At 37.6% G+C, this 20,386-nt stretch overlaps 1 long non-coding RNA gene across 1 annotated transcript; it reads right to left on the reverse strand.

Moving 5' to 3' along the window:
• Positions 1-1,691: 1,691 nt before the first annotated feature.
• LOC129643413 (uncharacterized) lies at positions 1,692-19,942 on the reverse strand. Its single transcript, XR_008710297.1, has 3 exons — positions 19,724-19,942; positions 2,676-2,774; positions 1,692-1,812 (listed from the first exon to the last, which is right to left on the reverse strand). It is a non-coding gene; the product is annotated as an uncharacterized LOC129643413 (long non-coding RNA).
• Positions 19,943-20,386: the final 444 nt, after the last annotated feature.

Genomic DNA, 20,386 nt, shown 5'->3' on the forward strand with positions numbered 1-20,386 from the left:
ATGAGTTTGAGTAAACTCCGGGAGTTGGTGATGGACAGGGAGGTCTGGTGTGCTGCAGTCCATGGGGTTGCAAAGAGTCGGACACAACCAAGTGACTGAACTGAACTGAACAGAAATCTACTCTGTCATAGACCTACATGAGAAGGTGTGAAGATTTCTACCTAGGAATCTGAATGGAGAGGTAACTGTACTGTCCCTTTCCATATTTGTGATGTTTTAAAGTATAAGAAATTTGTATGCAGGTCAGGCAGCAACAGTTAGAACTGGACATGGAACAACAGACTGGTTCCAAATAGGAAAAAGAGTACGTCAAGGCTGTATATTGTCACCCTGTTTATTTAACTTATATGCGGAGTACATCATGAGAAACGCTGGACTGGAAGAAACACAAGCTGGAATCAAAATTGCCGAGAGAAATATCAATAACCTCAGATATGCAGATGACACCACCCTTATGGCAGAAAGTGAAGAGAAACTAAAAAGCCTCTTGATGAAAGTGAAAGTGGAGAGTAAAAAAGTTGGCTTAAAGCTCAACATTCAGAAAACGAAGATCATGGCATCCGGTCCCATCACTTCATAGGCAATAGATGGGGAAACAGTGGAAACACTGTCAGACTTTATTTTTCTGGGCTCCAAAATCACTGCAGGTGGTGACTGCAGCCATGAAATTAAAAGACACTTACTCCTTGAAAGGAAAGTTATGACCAACCTAGATAGCATATTCAAAAGCAGAGGCATTACTTTGCTAACAAAGGTTCGTCTAGTCAAGGCTATGGTTTTTCCTGTGGTCATGTATGGATGTGAGAGTTGGACTGTGAAGAAGGCTGAGCGCCGAAGAATTGATGCTTTTGAACTGTGGTGTTGGAGAAGACTCTTGAGAGTCCCTTGGACTGCAAGGAGATCCAACCAGTCCATTCTGAAGGAGATCAGCCCTGGGATTTCTTTGGAAGGAATGATGCTAAAGCGGAAACTCCAGTACTTTGGCCACCTCATGCGAAGAGTTGACTCATTGGAAAAGACTCTGATGCTGGGAGGGATTGGGGGCAGGAGGAGAAGGGGACGACAGAGGATGAGATGGCTGGATGGCATCATTGACTCGATGGACGTGAGTCTCAGTGAACTCTGGGAGTTGGTGATGGACAGGGAGGCCTGGCGTGCTGCTATTCATGGAGTCCCAAAGAGTCGGACACGACTGAGCGATTGATCTGATCTGATCTGATCTGATAGTATTTACATTATTTTCAGGTCCTTCTGTAAGTTCCAGTTCATTCCTTAAGAAATCCAGTAGGCTGTCATATGTCTCTACATTCTTCAGTTTGTACATGCGAATTTTAAAAACCTACTTTGTAAAGTAGCTGATAAAGTGGGGAACTTGTACTCTCTGACATAACATGAACTGAGAGTGTCATTTAAGTTTGATTAGTTAAGTATTGAAAAATATTAATCTCATACTTAGGGAAAGATAAGAATATTTTTAGGCCTTTTCCATTACTTTAAGAAGAATTTTATAACAAATTCAGTTTCAGTATAAATACAACTCAATTATCTATAACAATGGTAATGGAAAATTGAAATCTACAGATAATCCAAAATTTTATTTTAAAGGAGCACAATAAACCTTTGTTCCCACTAAGCTTCTTAATATTGCTATGAGCTTAGAATTAATTTGTGTAGATTCTTTTTTTATATGACACCTTCCCCATGGAGGAGGGATTGATCAATAATAAATTAGACACTAAGTACAGAGAAAGGGAAACGGAGTGAAGTCAGAGACCAAAGGACTTGAATCAGCCACAAGATTCATATTAATACCTGAAATTTAAAATGAATTAAATCTTCATTTTGGATTTATAATAGAAATAGACTTTCTAAGAGCTAAATACAAAACATTTTGAGTGTGTGAGTTGTTGAAAATATAGGTTAGTACTTTGATTCCACTTTCTGGATCAAACAATACAAATAATTATTTCATAGTTTATCAACTCTATTTCTTCCCAAGCAACAACAGCAACAAAAGCAAACAAAAAAACCACTTTGTTTCCATTCTGGATTTTTCAAATGTGGCTTATCAACAGAAAACCATTTGCAGATGTGGTCTTGTTTCAAAGGTAGACAAGTAATATTTATTTGTTGTGCAAAATCAACATTCTAAAAAAATACTAAAAAGTCGGTAAGATCTGCCCTGTTGCTGTCTTTGGTTTTGCCTCTCCCTTTGCAAAGGCTCACCACTCAGCCTGCCAGTTCAGTAGGAAGCATCCTTACAGCCTCAACAACACTTCCTTCTGCCTATTATAAAGCTTAAATTTTGTTTCCAAATGCTGATGTTTTGGTTGGGTGAAAATTATTTGCAAAAGGATATTCATTTTTCACTTAAAATTTTTGGAGGATAAATAATGTTCAGTAATTTTACATACCATGAAGAATCTGAAATGTGGCTGTTGGATGTGCCAAAAGAAATCATCACCTTTCCTAATAAATTAAAATCCTAATCCTCCAAAGTTGGCACAGGACAAAATCCTCCATTCCTGAGAAGGAGGATATGCCTTCATAATTGGACCTGTTACAGTTATTCTCTTAGGATTTCCTGTTTCCCTAGGGATCTCTTGATGACATCCCCACTTCCACACTGGTTTGAGTGGGGCTGAGCAGTGCTGCATCTGGGTTTGCACACTTACCTTCTCTTAGCGAAGCATGTAATTACTGCTCTGTTGCTTCAAGTAAACCAGCCTCACAGGATACACTGTCATTCTCATGGAGGTAATACACAAGTCCTCCTGTGGAGAAATCACCACTTATTTAAATTGTAAAAATAATGATTGGACCTCACTATTTAATCAAGGTGTATACGATTCATAAATACTTCAGAGATTACTGATAACCTCCGTTAAAACCTATTATTAATATCAGCCATAGAAGTGTAAATATGATCTCAGTGAAATAACTAACCAGTATTCCTTGTTTAAAATTTTTAACCAAAAACAACCTTTAACCTCACATATCCAATTGTATGCCTCTAATTTAAGCAAACTTATCTTTAGTCTTATTTACAAAATAAATTGAGTACCATCATTAAATTTGGAAATGAATTTTTAATTTTGAAAATAGTTTGGCAGAGAATAAAAAACTATATTCTCTCTGGGCATTCAGATTTTAACGTGGACATAGTCTTCTTTAGTATATTTGTTGCACTAAAATATAATCCTAGAGAGTCTGTGAGCCCCTTGAAATTATATGCAAAAACATACGTAACTTTGTTTATATAATGTTGGGAGAAAAAGTACAATGGATTTCTTCAGAACCATAGCATAAAGTAAAATCCCTTCATTGTGTGTAAATTCACCTATATATATATATGTTTTTAGATAATGACAAATACCCATACTCAGTGAAGTGCAGTGTGAAGAATACCAGTGAGTCTATCAGCATATGCACATAGATGTATTGTCAGAAAAGGAATATTCTTGGCCGTAACATAAATGATATATATTTTAATGATATAATTTTATTATACATGCTGTGGTTTATCATCATAAATCTATTAATGTCTGATGATATATTGACTTTATAGAAAAATTCTTTTATTGAAAAAGTTATTAAATAACTTGAAATTAGTAGCTGCAAAATCGATTTAATAAGATCTGCTTAATGAGCATTTAGTGACATCTCACTAAATTTTGGGTATTTAAAGACAGAAAAATATTTTGAATGTTTAAAAAAATAAATGGGTGGAACTAGAAGAGCTGTTACTATATAAACTTGCTCCAGATAATTTAAGTTGTGAAAAGAAGTTCCTCGGTGAAAGATGATATGACTTGACAAAAATACTTTGCTGTAGGCTCCTTTTTGAGTCAATGCTAATGGCATATTTATTGAGATTTGAAGTCGAAATGAGTTTTAAATAAATATTACATATAAATAAATATTAGCTACAGTTCCGTGAAAAGTCCTGTGTCTTTATTCAGTGTAGTATCCTCAGAGTCACATTCAAATGCTAGTGAATGAATGAAACAGTTACTTAATCAATATTTGTTATAAATCTATAGTTATCCTTCTGGTTCCTTCAAGTAGTAAGAATAGTACGTGACCTCCAAAATACTCTTTAGATGTTCTTTTATATATATATATATATATATATATATATATATATATATATATATATGAAAGGAATTTGCTAACATGGTGGACAAGCATTGTGATACAGAAAAATGATAACCTAATTGGATGACAAAACATTTTGATCTGTAAAATGCATAATAGTGATAAAAACATAACTAATTTTCATAGTGTCCTTATCCATTAAATGGTATTAAGAAAGTTATTTTAGATATGTGAATAAGGCAAGAGTGAGTGCTTTTAATATCTAAACAGACCAATTCTAAATTATTTAATAGAGATGTGCTTTGTTAAATTCACTGTTATTGATGAAAAGTCAAGATTTAGTAAAGTTACATATTAACTTGTAGATTTATTTTCTAACACACATAGAAATAATTTCTGTCCAGGAGAAAAATAAATCCAACTGTTATGGATTTATTATCCCATAGGACATTGATGAGTTTTTTTATCCTATCTAAAAATCTTGTACTAATAATGTTTAAAAATGCTTATAAATACCCAGCTTCTCAAAATCCTGGTGAATTAGCCTTGTCATCTGACTGATTTAGTCATTAATCAACGAGTTGAATAAAATCTTTGACGTGTTGATTTTATATTTGTGTAAGAGTCATGCTGTTAATTTTTTGAAATTTTGCATAAATAATGGATTATTATTATCTTCACAGTTTCACATAAAGAAGGTACTAAAATCATCCCTGAGTGCTGTTATTATTAATATAGTAGAGTAGGTACCATTGTCATCCCTATAAGGAAACTGAGAATCAGGGAGGTTAAGTGAGTTCTCCAAGGTCACACAGGTGGTAAGGATTATAGAATTTTTAATATTGCAAGCCTGTGCTCTTAACCATTACACAATGACATCCACCTTGAGGCTAGAAGAACCCTCACATTGAATAAACTGAAGTTAAAGCCATGTCTTGCATAAGTTTTAAAAGCATTTTGAATGGCAAAGTGAGCTTATAAATATTGCTCTAGGGTTTGCCTTTATCTCTGAAATTCCCTTCATTAATCAATCATTTTGATAGTAACTGGCAATGAAAACTCTTCTTTATTTAAAATTGCATTATATATTTGAAAAGGCATGAAAGAAAATATTAATCCATTATACCACTAATTAAGATAGCAAATATATAAGGGTAAAAGGGAGGTTGATAAATACTATTTGAAATTATAGATTCCTGTGAAACTTAAAAACTTAAAAAAATTAAATCTCATACTTTTGAAATTTTCCCAAGAACTACTGCTTGTGCCTCATTTAAGGTCATTTTTAATTCCCTCTCCTAAAAATCAGAAATTGATCAGATTGTGTGATAAAATTAAGCCAGAAGTTTCTACAAGTAGTTGTAATTTATGGTTACTGAAGAGCAATCTCAAAAATAAAACTATTAATAAAAGCAAAAGTTATGTTTAAATGTTAAGTGAACCATTTCTACCTGCCTACCAATGTACATCTTTCCACATTTTTCTCATAGCTGATATAAACTGAACATTTAAAAATATTTGTTTTTTAATTTCTGTTTTACAAAACAAAACTATTACGTCCACTATTTTGCAGATCTTTTTCCGTTAGTGTATCATGATCATCTGACAAGCAGATAGGTCTACTGTTCAGATTTCTTTATGTATGTATCATTTACATAGGTATGATTTGACTGAGATGAAAGCATGCCATGCAGTTTTTTATTGCTATCTTTATTAACTTCCTCTTTATCCTGTAATTTTCAAGGCATTCATTTTCACTCATACATAGTAATCTGTCAAAATTTACTTACGTAATTACCCACATGTTTGGGATTTATCGATATTTGCTTTTAAAAAATACAATATTGTATACACTTATTTGCATCTTACTATTATTGCTTAATTGGAGAAGGCAATGGCACCCCACTCCAGTACTCTTGCCTGGAAAATCCCATGGACAGAGGAGCCTGGTAGACCGCAGTCCATGGGGTCGCTAGGAGTCGGACACGACTGTGTAACTTTCAAGTAGACAACCTGAGTGACTTCACTTTCACTTTTCACTTTCATGCATTGGAGAAGGAAATGGCAAGCCACTCCAGTGTTCTTGCCTAGAGAATCCCAGGGACGGGGGAGCCTGGTGGGCTGCCGTCTCTGGGGTCCCACAGAGTCGGACACGACTGAAGCGACTTAGCAGCAACTATTATTGCTTAATACAGTTTCAGTGGGGTCTTAAAATCAACCATGCTAATTCACTCTTGTTGTTATTCAGTTGCTAAGTTGTGTCTGACTCTTTGTGACCCATAGACTGCGACATACCAGGCCTCCCCCATCACTCACTACCTCCTGAAGTTCGCCCAGATTCATGTCCATTGAATCAGTGGTGCTATTTAACCATCTCATCCTTTGCCACCGCCTCCTTTTGCCTTCAATCTTTCCCAGCATCAGGGTCTTTTTGCATAAAGTATTGGATCTTCAGCATCAGTCCTTCTAATGAGTATTCAGGATTGATTTCCTTTAGGATTGACTGGTTTGATCGCCTTGCTGTCCAAGCAACTCTCAAGAGTCTTCTCCAGTACCACATTGCAAAAGCCTCAATTCTTCAGTGCTAAGCTTTCTTTATGGTCCAGCTCTCACATCCATACATGACTACTGGAAAGACCATAGTTTTGACTATACAGACCTTTGTTGGCAAAGTGATGTCTTTGCTTTTTAATACGCTGTTTAGATTTATCATAGCCTTCCTTCCAAGAAGCAAGTATCTCCTCATTTCATGGCTGCAGTCACCATCTGCAGTGATTTTGGAACACAGGAAGGGAAAATCTGTCACTGCTTTCACTTTTTCCCCTTCTATTTGCCATGAAGTGATGTGACTGGATGCCATGATCTTATATTTTTGAATGTTGAGTTTTAAGCCAGCGTTTTCACTCATCAAGAGGCTCTTTAGTTCCTCTTTCCTTTCTGCCATTAGCATGATATCATCTGCATGTCTGAGGTTGTTAATATTTCTCCCTGCAATCTTGATTCCAGCTTGTAACTCATCTGGCTAGCATTTCACATGATGTACTCAGCATGTAAGTTAAATAAACAAGATGACAATATACAGCCTTGTTGTACTCTTTTCTCAATTTTGAACCAGTAAGTTGTTCCATTTAAGGTTCTAACTGTTGCTTCTTGACCCAAATATAGGTTTCTCAGGTGTGATGGTCTGGTATTTTCATCTGTTTAAGAATTTTCCACAGTTTGTTGTGATCCACATAGTCAAAGGCTTTCACATAGTCGATGAAACAAAAGTAGATGTTTTTCTATATTTCCCTTGCTTTCTCTATGATCCAACAAATGTTGGCGGTTTGATCTCTGGTTCCTCTGCCTTTTATAAACTCAGCTTGTACATCTGGAATTTCTCGATTCAAGTACTGCTAAAGCTTAGCTTGAAGGATTTTGAGCATAATCTTACTAGCATGGGAAATGAGCACAATTGTCTGGTAATTTGAACATTCTTTAGCATGGCCCTTCTTTGGAATTGGGATGAAAACTGAGCTTTTCACTCTTCTTAGCGGCAGCCTAATATTCTGTACTGTTGATGTGTCATGCTTATGTGCTTAGTCACTTCAGTCATGTCTTACTCTTTTGAGACCCCATAAAGTGTAGCCCGCCAGGCTCCTCTGTCCATGGGATTCTCCACGTGAGAATACTAGAATGGATTGCCGTTCATTTTCCAGGGGATCTTCCCGACCCAGGGTTGAATCTGAATCTCCTGCATTGGCAGGCAGATTCTTCACCACTGAGCCACCAGGGAAGCCCCTCTGCTGTAATAAATTACCACAAATGTAGCAGTCTAAATAATACAAATTGATCATTTTACAGTTTGGCAAGAGAGAAGTCCAATACAAGCCACACTAGGCTAAAAGGAGTGTTGGCAGAGCTCTATTCCACCTGAAGACTTTGGGGAAGAAGATATTTTCTAGTCTTTTCCAGCTTCTAGAGCCCAGCCACATTCCTTGGCACATGCTCCTCTCCCTCTGTCTTCAGAGCTAGCAATAGCAGCCTGAGTCCTTCTCACATTTCAACATTCTCCTTTTTCTGTCTTTTCTTTCTGACCCAGTTGGGAATATTTATCATATTATTAAACTGGATTCAGTCAGATAATCCAGGATACTATTCCCATCTTAAGATCTGTACTCTTAATCACATCTGTAGAGGCTGTTGGTATCATATAAGGTAACATATTTGCAGAATCTGGGGATTAGACATGGACATCTTTAAGGATTATTATTTTGCCTGCCATAAGACATGATGATATCACTATTGTTTTATAATCAAACTAAAATTTTCTAATGTCATAAAGTAAATAGAGAGGAAAGAAAGATGGTAAAGTGTGCCATTATTCAGTTTCCCCTTTGGTTAGAAATGCAGTAGTAAAAAGAGAAAAAGTATCATAACATTCTCTCTTCCCCCAGCTCAAACTCAGGCCCTTGTCTAGTTACTTTCAGTATTCTTCAAAATGCTTTTTGTGGATAAAGGAGTCCAAGGCTTAATAAAAGTCTTGATAACATATAGAATGTGAGTTTACAACTTGCACTGAGTGGAATCATGTACAGAGCACTGTAAAATTGTGTGTTCCTCAAGCTGTACCCAAGCCTGAATAGGCCCAGCTCATTGCGGCTTGTGATCTGTTATGAACATCCGCTCAGTCTGACCTGTCTGTACTGTGACTGGATCTAAAACTTCACCCTAAGCCAGCATATTGTCTTGATTAGCCTAGGAAGACAACTGTATCCTTTGTGTTTTGCTCCTTCTTAGTCTTCTCTTTCTACCAACATGAAACAGCTGCATGTCAATTCACCTTTTTGCCTATCCATACTCTTATAAATGTATTTTACTTTATTGAATGTTATTCTTTGTATTTTGGAACGCTGAAATACCATACTCTTGGATGAGGTTTCAGTTCTTTCAAATACCTGCAATCACCTATAAAATTAATTTTATCTGGGAAGGATGAATATTCTATTTTATACAGCAATGGGACATTGTATGTAGACTTTCTCCTACTAAAACCAAGTATGATATGTTTAGTGAGAATGATAGAGAGATGCTTTACCACAAAAGTCAGCACTTTATAATGGGTCAGACCAATTCCAGTTCCTTTGGATATCCAGCCTGCAAAAATCACAAATCTGAGGTAAGTGAACATGGGATATATGTATGTTTTAAAATTAGTATACTTTATGTTTGGATAAATACCCAGAAGTAGAGTTGCTGAATAATATGGCAGGCCTGTTTTTAATTGTGGAGGAAACTTACACTGTTTTCTATAATGGTTACACCAGTTTACAATCCCAAGAGTGCACAAGGCTTCTCTTTTCTCTATATCCTTCAACACTTATTATTTCTTTTTTTTTATACTAGCCATTCTAACATGTATTAGGTGATACATGTTAGAATGATAACATGTATAGGTGATACTGTGGTTTTGATATGCATTTCTCTAGTGTTAGTGATGTGAACATCTTTTCATATCCGTTTCGGCCATCTGTATGTCTTCTTTGGAAAATGTTTATCCATATCCTCTGTCCACTTTTTAAATTGGATTGTTTAGTTTTTTACTATTGATTTGTATGAGTTTTTAAACATATATGGGATTGTTGTCATTTTTCAGTAGCTAAGTTGTGTCTGACTCTTTGTGACCCCATGGACTGCATGCAGCATGCCAGGCTTCTCTTCCCTATCTCCTTCCCTATCATATCCTTCCCTATCTCCAGGAGTTTGCTCAAACTCATGTGCATTGAGTCAGTGATGCTACCTAACCATCTCATCCTCTGCTGTCCCCTTCTCCTTCTGCCCTCCACCTTTCCCAGGATCAGGATCTTTTCCAGTGAGTCGGCTCTGTGTATCAAGTGGCCAAAGTATTGAAGCTTCAGCATCAGTCCTTCCAGTGAATATTCAGGATTGATTCCTTTAGAATTGACTGGTTTCATCTCCTTGGGACTCTCAAGAGTTTCTCCATTTGAAAGCATCAATTCTTCGGCACTAAGCCTTCTTTATGGTCCAACTCTCACATCCGTACATGACTAATGGAAAACCCATAGCTTTGACTACATAGACCTTTGTTAGCAAAGTGATATCTCTACTTTTTAATATGTTGTCTAGGTTTGTCATAGATTTTCTTCCAAGGAGCAGGAGTCTTTTAAATTCGTGGCTGCAGTCACCATCCACAGTAATTTTGAAGCCAAAGAAAATAAAACCTGTCACTCTCCACTTTTTCCCCATCTATTTGCCATAAATTGATGGATCAGATGCCATGATCTTAGTTTTTTTTGAATGTGGGATTTTAAGCCAGCTCTTTCACTCTCCTTTTCCACTTTCATCAAGAGGCTCTTTAGTTCCTCTTCACTTTCTACCATTAGGGTGTTATCATCTGCATATCTAAGGTTGCTGGTATTTCTCCTGGCAATCTTGATTCCAGCTTGTAACTCATCCAGCCCAGCATTTCACATGATGTACTCTGCATACAAGTTAAATAAGCAGGGTGACAACATACAGCCTTGATGTACTCCTTTCCCAATTTTGAACCATATCAAATAAATACTTTGCAAATATTTTCTCCCATTCAGTAGATTGTGTTTTCATTTTGTTGATGGTTTCCTTTGCTGTGTAGAAGATTTAGTTTGATGTAGTCCTGCATATTCATTTCTACTGTTGTTGTTGTCATTGCTTGTGGTGTCAAATCCAAAAAAATCATTACCAGAATTCACATAAAGGAGCTTCGCTCAGTGCAAGTGTCAGTCACTGTAGTCATGTCTGATTCTTTGTGACCTCATGAATCGTAGCCTGCCAGGCTCCTCTGTCCATGGGATTTTCCAGGCAAGAACACTGGAGTGGGTAGCATTTCGTTTTCCAGGGGATCTACCCAAACCCAGAATCAAACCCAGGTCTCCTGCATTGCAGGCAGATTCTTTACCATCTGAACCACCAGGGAAGTCCATGCAGGAGCTTACTGACAATTCTTCTAAGAGTTTTATGGTTTCAAGTCTTTAATCCATTTTGAGTCCTCTCACCTGAAATGAATCTGTTGTAGGCAGCATACAGTGGCCCTTGTTAAATTCATTCAGCCATTCTTCTGATTGAAGAAATTAGTCCATTTACATTTAAAGTAATTATTGATAGGTAGTACTTATTGCTGTTTGATGTTTTCTGGCTCTTTTGTAGATCCCTAATTCCTTTCTTTGCTTGCTCTCTTCCTTTGTGGTTTGATGACTTTCTTGAGTGGTATGCTTAGATCCTTTCTCATTACCTTTTGTGTGACAGTGGCCACAGGACTGGAAAGGTCAGTTTTCATTCCAATCCCGAAGAAAGGCAATGCCAAAGAATGCTCAAACTACCGCACAATTGCACTCATCTCACACACTAGTAAAGTAATGTTCAAAATTCTCCAAGCCAGGCTTCAACAGTATGTGAACCAATTTCCTGATGTTCAAGCTGAATTTAGAAAAGGCAGAGAAACCAGAGATCAAATTGCCAACATCTGTTGGATCATCGAAAAAACAAGAGAGTTCCAGAAAAACATCTACTTCTGGTTTATTGACTATGTCAAAGTCTTTGACTGTGTGGATCACAACAAACTGTGGAAAATTCTTCAAGATATAGGAATACCAGACCACCTAACCTGCCTCCTGAGAAATCTGTATGCAGGTCAAGAACACTGGACATGGAACAACAAACTGGTTCCAAATTGGGAAAGGAGTACATCAAGGCTGTATGTTGTTACCCTACTTATTTAACTCATATGCAGAATACATCATGAGAAATGCTGGACTGGATGAAGCACAAGCTGAAATCAAGATTGCTGGAAGAAATGTCAATAATCTCAGATATGCAGATGACTCCACCCTTATGGCAGAAAGTGAACAAGAACTAAAGAGCCTCTTGATGAAAGTGAAAGAGGAGAGTGAAAAAGTTGTCTTAAAATTCAACATTCTAAGATCATGGCATCTGGTCTCATCACTTCATGGCAAATAGATGGAGAAACAATGGAAAGAGTGAGAGACTTTATTTTGGGGGGCTCCAAAATCACTGCAGATGGTGACTGCAGCCATGAAATTAAAAGACACTTGCTCCCTGGAAGCAAAGCTATGGCCAACCTAGACAGCATATTAAAAAGCAGAGACATTACTTTGCCAACATAGGTCTGTCTAGTTAAAGCTATGGTTTTTCCAGTCATGTATAGATGTGAGAGCTGGACTATAAAGAAAGCTGAACGCTGAATAATTGATGCTTTTGAACTGTGGTGGTGGAGAAGACTCTTGAGAGTCCCTTGGACAGCAAGGAGATTCAACCAGTTCATGCTAAAGGAAATCAATCCTGAATATTCATTAGAAGGACTGATGCTGAAGCTGAAACTTTAATACTTGGGCACCTGATGCAAAGAACTGACTGATTGGAAAAGACCCTGATGCTGGGAATATTGAAGGTAGGAAGAGAAGGGAACAACAGAGGATGAGATGGTTGGATGACATCACCAACTCAATGGACATGAGTTTGAGCAAGCTCCGGGAGTTGGTGATAGACAGGGAAGCCTGGCATACTGCAGTCCATGGGGTCACAAAGAGTTGGACATGACTGAGCCACTGAACTGAACTGAACTGACCATAGATTTTAGCTTTTCAGTTACCGTGAGGCTTACATATAACAACTTAATTTGTAATATAACTGCATTTATTACTCTTATGTTTACTCCTAAAGGGTATGTTCCTGCCTTCAAGAATGTCATTGTTAATATATGAAACAGTTACATGAATCTATTCTGTGGGTAAGGTAGACTAGAGATAGACTGGGATGTAAATTACTCTGAAGTGTATGCTCTGAAGTAAATTGCTCTGGTGGGCCCAACACCATTGGCATTACCTGGAAAGTTGATAGACAGGTAGAACCTTAGCCCCCAACCCAGGCCTGCTAAATCAGAATCTGAATTATAACAAGATCTCCAGGAAATTTAACAAGCAGTACTCTTGAAAGTAGTTCTACCATGTGTGTAGTTCTATCAGAGAAACCAGTCCTTTCTTCACTTTGTATTTGTTTAACTGCTATCCAAATCAATGAGTGCTTTAACATGAAGGACTCCCCTCTTTCTCTAACTCCTGTGATTGTTTTCTGCACAGTTAATTTTGCAAGTAAATTATATGCTGTTCTATTGTTTGTACTGATTTCATTGGTATGTGCTGGTAGTACATAAAGTAGCATCATATATATGTATTTATTTATTTATTTGATTAGATTGATTAGTACATATAATAGACATGGCTGCCATATATATATATATATATGTATCTATATACGGCTTACTAGGTGGAGCCTAGTGAACATGAAAGTGTTAGTCCTGTCCAGACTCTTTGCAGACCTCATGGACTATAGCCCATCAGGCTTCACTGCCCATGGAATTCTCCAGGCAAAAATGCTGGAGTGGGTTGCTGCCGGGGTCCAGCCCCAGCTGATCCAGGGTATTCGAAGGAGAGATGGCGTAGGCGAGGGTCAGGAAACAACTGCTTAATTAAACATTAATTAAGGATATAAAGAGTAATAGAATGAGGATAGCTCAGTAGGAAAATTCAGTGGAGAAAAGAGGCTGAGTAGCTTGGTTTACGCGGAAGACCAATAAAACTTCAAGACAAGAAGTTCGCACTACTTACGTAGGCCGCAGGCGTCCTTCCGTTCTCCCGAAGGAGAGGAGACACTGAAGCCTCCCCGGTCGGATCTTAGAAGCCCAGGCATAATTAGCAAGCATGGCGGGTTCCGCGCTCCAGATGGAGACTCAGCCAGAATTTGAGAGAGAGAGTGACATGGGGAGACCAAGTTTCAGTGAACAAGGCCCACACTTTATTTTCCAAAGTAGTTTTTATACCTCAAGTTATGCATAGAGGATAATGGGGGAAGGGGTGGAGTCATGCAAGGACAACAGTTCCTGGTTCTAATGGAAGCCAGGCTTTCAAACTTATCATATGCAAAAGTTCAGGTGATTGACATCATCTTCTGGCCAGGAGGCCTGTTAACATTTTAAGAAACTTATTTTTCTCTAAAGGTGATTATTCCAAAGTCAGGCACCAGCCTCCAAAAAAGCATTGGACAAAGCTGCATTTTACATTTCTATACACCCATTATATCAATCAATACACTGCCAAGAACACAGTAGGTAAGGAGTATGGAGACTTAGCAGCAAACATTGGCCCAACAAGTGAAAAACCCTTCACCAATACAATTTCTAATCAATCTTTTAACTACTCAAAGGAATCTGTGTTTAGGCAGTTTAGAACATCTCCTGCCTCTCACAGTTGGGAGGCTCTGAACAATCACATGTGGCCGGAAAAACCTATTCAGGCAGGCTAGAGGATTTCCAAAGGAGTTTGTAGGTTGAAACACTGTCACACCCAGGAATTATTAACTGGAGCTGTAAGCTAACTCTTTTTTCAGAGAGAGGTGGTGGGGGACAGCCCCCGTAAAGTCAGAGGTGTAGGTGAAAGCACAAAGCAGAAAGTAGGCAGACTCAGGTTTGGGGGGTAGATGCTTGAGAATTTCCGGGGGGACTCCTGAGGCTCGATCCCACCTTTGTGTATGCCGAGCCTCCTTCCTCATGACCTTTGTCATGGGTGAAGTTCCTCACGCTGGCTCCCGGCAGTGATAGAATTCCAGTTGAGCTATTCCAGATCCTGAAAGATGATGCTGTGGAAAGTGCTGCACTCAATATGCAATATGCCGGCTCCCGGCAGGTTGCCATTCCCTTCTCCAGGGGATCTTTCTGACCCAGGGATTGAACCCAGGTCTTCTGCATTGCAGGCAGATTCTTTACCATCTGAGCTACAGGGGAAGCCCAAAGGTAAAGAAAGTGAAAGTCAAAGTCACTTAGTCGTGTCCAACTCTTTGTGACCCCATGGACTATACAGTTCATGGAATTCTCTGGGCCAGAATACTGGAGTGGGTAGCCTTTCCCTTCTCCAGGGGATCTTCCCAATCCAGGTTGAACCCAGATCTCCCACATTGCATAGACATAGGTTCCATCCCTGGGTTAGAAAGATGCCCTGGAGAAGGCATGGCAACCCACTCCGGTATTCTTGCCTGGAGAATCCCATGGACAGAGGAGCCTGGGCCACAGTCTATTGCAAGGAGCTGGACACGACTGAAGTGATTTAGCACTCACACTTTATATAAATTTATCCTGATTTTAAAATTCTTTTATAACTAGTGGCTTAATATTACTACCTTGTATAACAGTTCTCATTGGTATGATAAGCTGCTAGGAGATAGATTATATCACTTTATCTTTGAACAACCCTGCATGATTTGCCCATAATAAGGCACTTAATATTTACCAAATCAAATTTTAGAATTTGATTTCTAATCACACAATGAAAGCATATTAACAAAACTATAATGATCTCAGGAAATGCATTTACATTGCTTTTATGTCCTTGGAGAAACCTGGTATACTGAGAATGGCTCAGCAGTGCTTGATGAACTAAAAAAGCTGCTGAAGATGTGATATCCCACATATAAGCACATGAGAAGCACAGGGTTTCTAGAAACTAGAGCATGTTTGAAACCTGCCATGACTCTGCCTCTCTTTTGTTGCATTTATGTAGGTGCATACCACCAAGCTTTAGCTTATTGCAGTCAGCCTAGGCATTATTCTGGTGAAAGCAACAAGTGCTGAATTATATATACTCAATTTTCATTTTTTTAATTCCAAGTCTAGTCCTCAATATAACTGAGAAAAAAATAGATACCTTGATGTGTGTTTTATTATCTAGAGACCAAAATCATGAATATTTTTAATTCCTTGGCCCATTAATAATCCATTAGAAAGCCGTAGACTCCAAACCCAACAAATAACAAAATAATACAACAATAACAAAACAATACAAAAATAACAAAACAATAACAAAAACAGAAAGGTCTCAACATATAATCTTCACTAAAAACATGGTTCTTAAGGATGCAATCTTTCAGACATGACCACTTATACAAAGTTATATTTGACGTGAAAGACAACTTAGAAAATTTCAAAATACACTGCATAGATATGGAATTTTGCTTAGAAATCTGTATCATAATTAATCTGAATATGTAATTTTGCATTAATAATGTTTTTAGGTAACAGGATTTTTTAAAGTGAAAATGGAAAAAAGAAAATTATGAATTGTAGGTAGTCGTGAAGTCAACTCTGTAGTCTAGATTGAAACTAATAACTATAGCTTTTATCTTACTATACCAGTTAATAAGTACAGGGTACTTCCATAGTGTGTAAATATATGAGTGCCATTGAAATACTGGGTGGCAGTTTTTGTTATTTAATTGAGGCTTAACATACATTGGATTGTAATTTTGGGAGAACACTAGGAATTCTTTCACTGTCCTTTCTCTATGAAACTCTGACATCAGGCCACATCTGTATTCAGACATGCCTCCTTCTTTGGCATTCACTCCCTACCCCCATCAGTTTTTATTTCCTGAATCCAAAGTCATTCTTGGTTACTTTGATAAACTAACCTATTAATTGAATTTTATGTTAACCTTTCCCCTCTCAGCATCACTGTTGTCATAAATACACACAGTGAATTGTCCATGTTTTTTTTTTTCAGTTTTGTTAAGATCCAGGCTTAGAATCAGAGAAGAATATTGAGTTTATCTATATCAGAGTTCAGCAGTTGTTTCCTTGAGTAAGGACATGGCATAATAATTGGAATATTTCAGTGTTGTGCTCAGAAACCTCTGGACTCATAAAAAAGTGAGAAGTTGAATAAATAACTGCAGACGAGAATGCCCGGGTGACTATTTTGACTTACATGTAAAATAGTATCATCAATTCGGAACCCATTGTACCTAAGAAAGTGTAAAATTTTGGCTTTTGCTTGTTGGCAAAACATTGAGAACATATCTTCACTTGCTTTACTAGGAATTTGGTTTATTAAGAACATTTTTCACTCTTATCATTGTGCATGCTATATCTATTTTGAATGAAGCCCAAATAATTACATTTTAAAGTAAAGCTCAAAAAGTTAGGATGAAAAATTTTACTGCTTAGAAATGATATTTCTTTAATCTCCAGTTAGAAGAAAAAAGAAAAATCATTTCCTTTATAAAGGGCTAACTTTCCATTAATATAGCAATAGCCAATGGCAACCCACTCCAGTACTCTTGCCTGGAGAATCCCATGGACGCAGGAGCCTGGTGGGCTGCCGTCTATGGGGTCACACAGAGTTGGACACGACTGAAGCGACTTAGCAGCAGCAGCCATTACTGACTTTAACCTGTATAGGTACACAAACCATTTTCTGCCCTTATATAGGGTAATAATATTCAACATGCCTTACAGTCTTTATTATACCAGGTTTAAATTTCTCTTGCTAAAGTTTAAGGCCATAGAGCTCATAAATATTTTAGAAAACACAAAAATAACTCTTTGCTATTGCACTGTGAAAATTAGATGGTGAATTCCTTTCCATAGCTCTTCCAGTTACATAAATTTGTGTTTTCCTTTGTTGATTTTCATTTTTATCTGCTGTGTTTTTAGGCACACTTGGACTTTTTTTTCCTCTGAATTATTTTTAGATGAATGCTCTAGGAATTACATCCTTAACTTTTCACATACTTCTTGGAGTTAATGTAGTATCTTTGAACATAAAACATCAAAGCTATATAACCATGTTGGTTCATTTACTCCTCCATCCTTTATGTGTTTCATATGTATTACATTTATATATGCTATAAATTCATTGCTATAATTCATTGCCACAATTCATTGCTATAATTTCTTTTAATCAACTATGTATATTTTAAATAAATTAGGAAGGGAAGGGCAAGCTTCTTATATTTACCAGCAAATTTATCATTTCTGATATGCCTTATTCCTTCCTAGAGGATAAAGGTATCATTAAGACTTCCTTGGTGGCTCAGGAGGTGAAGCGTCTGCCTAAAATGCAGGAGACCCAAGTTCAATCCCTGGGTGGGGAAGATCCTCTGGAGAAGGAAATGGCAACCCACTCAAGTATTCTTGTCTGGAAAATCCCATGGATGGAGGAGCCTGGTAGGCTACAGTCCATGGGGTCAACAAAGAGTCAGACATGACTGAGCAACTTCATTTTACCATTTGCCAGAAGAATGTCCTATAGCATTTTTTTGTAGTACATGTTTACTTACAATGAATTTTATTGGTTTTCTTTTTATCTGAAAATGTCTTTAACTTGACTTTGTTCTTTAAGAATATTTTCAATAGATAAAACATTCTTGGTCTGCACACCACCAGTCACAGGCAATTTTGAAATCCAAACAAGCAAGCTCTGTTTGTTTTCAATGCTGGGGGATGATCCTTTGTGATACAGAGCAGCACCCTTTGGAATCAGTGTGCCATCCTCTGAGTAATCCTTCCTTTTGTGAAGGTATGTATTTGCAACTAAGTAGTGTTATCATCCTGTATCTTGCCTATAGAGTTTTGGAAGTCCAATAGCCTTCCTTTATTTTGTACATTTTGTACTCTCTCGTTTTAAAATTCAAACTGATAGTGTTTCTGCTGTTATAAAATTTTCAAGGATGTTATGGTTGGCACTATTGGTAAAGAACCCTCCTGCAGGAGGAGACTTAAGAGACACAGATTGGATCCCTGGGTCGGGAAGATTCCCTGGAGGAGGTCATGGCAACCCACTCCAGTATTCTTGCCTGGAGAATCCCATGGACAAAGGAACCTGGTGGGCTAGATTCCATAGGGTCACTAAAGAGTAGGACATGACTGAGGCAACTTAGTGTGCATATGGATCTCCTATGTGTCACACAAATTCACTGCATAAGACAAGAGGCTCCTCCACATATCTTACCTAGAAACCATCACTTCAAAGGTGATCTACTCTCTTCTTGCTTTCGTTATCTGTGATGTAAACTGAATCATTGAAAGTTACTCTTTCATATATAATATGTCAGTTTTTTCTGACTTCTCTACATGTCATCTTCCTCTAACTTTATCTTCTGCTGAGATGGCTAAAGGGATTCCTAAGTGGCTCAGTGGTAAAGAATCTGCTTGCCAGTGCAGGAGACAAGGGACATGGGTTCAATCCCTGGGTCAGGAAGATCCCTGGGAGGAGAAAATGGCAACCCACTCCAGTATTCTTACTGAAAGAAATCCCATGGACAGAGAAGCCTGATGGGCTGCAGTTGGTGAGATCGCAAAGAGTTGGACATGATTAAACATGCACACGTGCATGAGGGGCTGAGAGGATCTGAATCATACACAGTCTTTTTAAAGAACCTTTTACATGAATGAATTCCATGACCTTTAAATCTTTTTGGAAGCATTAGCAAAAGATTGTCTAGCTACACCCCCACTTGTTTTCTTTTTACTAGAACACATTTTCCTGACAGTGAATGTCTTAATTTTAGTGTCTGTTGCAATCGGGATGGATGGAGAATATCCCAAGTCGTCAAATCCTGATCCTTGTTGTATGATAGTTTGTCATTGTTGTGTCTCTGTTCTCACATTTTACTCTAAGAAGCAAAAAGAAATCAGGCCACAGCTTTAGTCATTTGACTGGAAATCTTCTCAACTCAATATTTGAGTTCATTATTTACAAGTTCTATTCTCTATATAACTGTAGAACACAATTCTACTTACATTTTCTGCCACTGTAATCCCCTTTTTTTTCCAGTTTCCAATAACATGTTGCTTATTTCCTTCTGAGTCTTCTTAGCAAGGTGATTAACATCCATATTTTTACTAACCAGCTGTCAAGGTAATCTAGACATTTCCTGAAACTTTTTCCAGGCTTAATCCATTACCCCAATCCAAGGTCACTTCTACATTTTAAGGATTTATTACCGCACCGCTACACTTCCAGTACCAAAATCTGTATTAGATTTCTACGGCTTGTGTAAAAAATGACTACAAGCCTAGTGAGCTAAACAATGCAAATTTGTCTTACAGTTCTGGACATCAGAAGTCTGAAATGGTTCTCAGTGACATAAAACTGAGGTGTTAGCAAAACTGCATTTCTTTCTGGAGCCCCCTCCCCCATCTTTTTATTTATTTATTTATTTTAATTGGATGCTAATTACTTTACAATATTGTGGTGCTTTTTGCCATACATTCACATGAATCAGCTATGGGTGTACATGTGTTCCCCATCCTGAACTTCCCTTCCCACTTCCCTCCCCATCCCATCCCTCAGGTTCATCCCAGTGCCTGACAAAGAACTAATCTCAAAAATATACAAGCAACCCCATCTTTTTTTTTCTTTTTTCTTAGTATCTTGAAACCAATCTAATTTTCTTTGGCTCA

Source organism: Bubalus kerabau, chromosome 2 (assembly GCF_029407905.1).
Source record: "Bubalus kerabau isolate K-KA32 ecotype Philippines breed swamp buffalo chromosome 2, PCC_UOA_SB_1v2, whole genome shotgun sequence".
Taxonomy (NCBI): Eukaryota; Metazoa; Chordata; class Mammalia; order Artiodactyla; family Bovidae; genus Bubalus; species Bubalus kerabau.